Genomic DNA, 1,584 nt, shown 5'->3' on the forward strand with positions numbered 1-1,584 from the left:
ACAAAACCTGTTCATTTCTTGTAGGTGAAGTAATTTATGAAGGTAAGCATGCCTATTCCTAGAGTGAATTGGATTTTTAAATTTTAATTGAAGTGGTTTTGTTATGTTATACTGCCATAATGCTAGTAGTACTTGTCCTTGCAGCATGAGATGTGGTGAGTTCTACCTGAAGTTCTATAGTGCAAGCTGGCCAGTTGTCTAGGAGGCTTTTTTAGTGCTTCGAACACAATCACGGAACACATGGTGAATTCAGGATCTTAAAAGTGCAAAGTGTTGCTCTGTCATCTTACTGATAAGTAAGTGCCTATTTTCAAAACCTCTGAAAGAAAACCCATGGCAGTAGACAACCCAAACTTTCATGTTTGGCAGTCATAAAGCAGCTGGATATTAATATCGTAGGGATTGTATGATGCCTATGATTAAATGATCAAGGGACCAGTGGAACATGAGTTTTGGTTGTCTGGCTTCAAGGGAAGAGGTAAATTTACTGAATGGCTGAGACTGGAAGGAACCTTTGGAAGTCATTGATCTGACCTCCCTGCTCAAGCCAAATCACCTACGGCTGGTTGTCCAGGACCAGATGACTTTTAAGTATCTCCAAGGATGGAGATTCTACAACCTCTTGGGGAAGCCTGTTCCAGTGCTCGCTCACCTTCACAGTAAAAATGTGTTACCTGGTATTCAGGTGGCGCCTCCCATGTTTCGGTTTGCGCCCATTGCATTTTGTCCTGGCACTGGGTACCACTGAAGAGTCTGGCTCTGTCATCTATGCACCCTTCCTTCAGATATTTATATATGCTAATAAGATCTCCCCTGAACCTTTTCTTCTCCAGGCTGAACAGTCCCATGTGCCTCAGCATTGCCTCATGGGAGAGATGCTCCAGTCCCTTCATTGTTTTTGTTACCCTTCATTGGAATCTCTCCCGTATGTCAATGTCTCTCTTGTACTGATAACCAACACTGGACATGGTACACCCGGTGTGGCCACTCCGGTGCTGAGTAGAAGGGAAGGATCACCTCCCTTGGCTTGCTGGCAGTACTTCAAACGCAGCCCAGGATGCCCTTAGCCTCCTTGGTGGGTTTGTTGACTCATTTGCTACCTGGTCACCACCAGGACCCCCATGTCCTTTTCTGCCAAACTGCTGTTCAGGTGGGTAACCCCTGGCATGGGGGGGTTCTTCTGCAGCTGCAGGGCTTTGCACTTCCCTTGCTGAGCTTCATGAGGCTCCTGTTGGCCCATTTCTCCAGCCTATTGAGATCCTTCTGGATGGTAGCATGGCCCTCTGGCACATCAGCTACTTACCCAGGTTTTGTGCCATCAGCAGACTTGCAGAGGGTATACTCTGCCTCATCATCCAGATAATTATGTTAAACAGTACTAGAACCAATATTGACCCTTGGAGTACACTACTAGTCAGTGGCCTCCAACCAGACTTTGTGCTGCTGATCACCACCCTCTGGGCCTGGCCTTTCAGCCAGTGTTTGATCAACCTCACTGTTAGCTCATCCAGCCTGTACATCAACAGCTTCTCTACAAGTATCTTATGGAAGACAAAGTCAAAGGTCTTACTGAAGTCCAGGCAG

This window comes from Falco rusticolus, chromosome 3 (genome assembly GCF_015220075.1).
Source record: "Falco rusticolus isolate bFalRus1 chromosome 3, bFalRus1.pri, whole genome shotgun sequence".
Taxonomy (NCBI): Eukaryota; Metazoa; Chordata; class Aves; order Falconiformes; family Falconidae; genus Falco; species Falco rusticolus.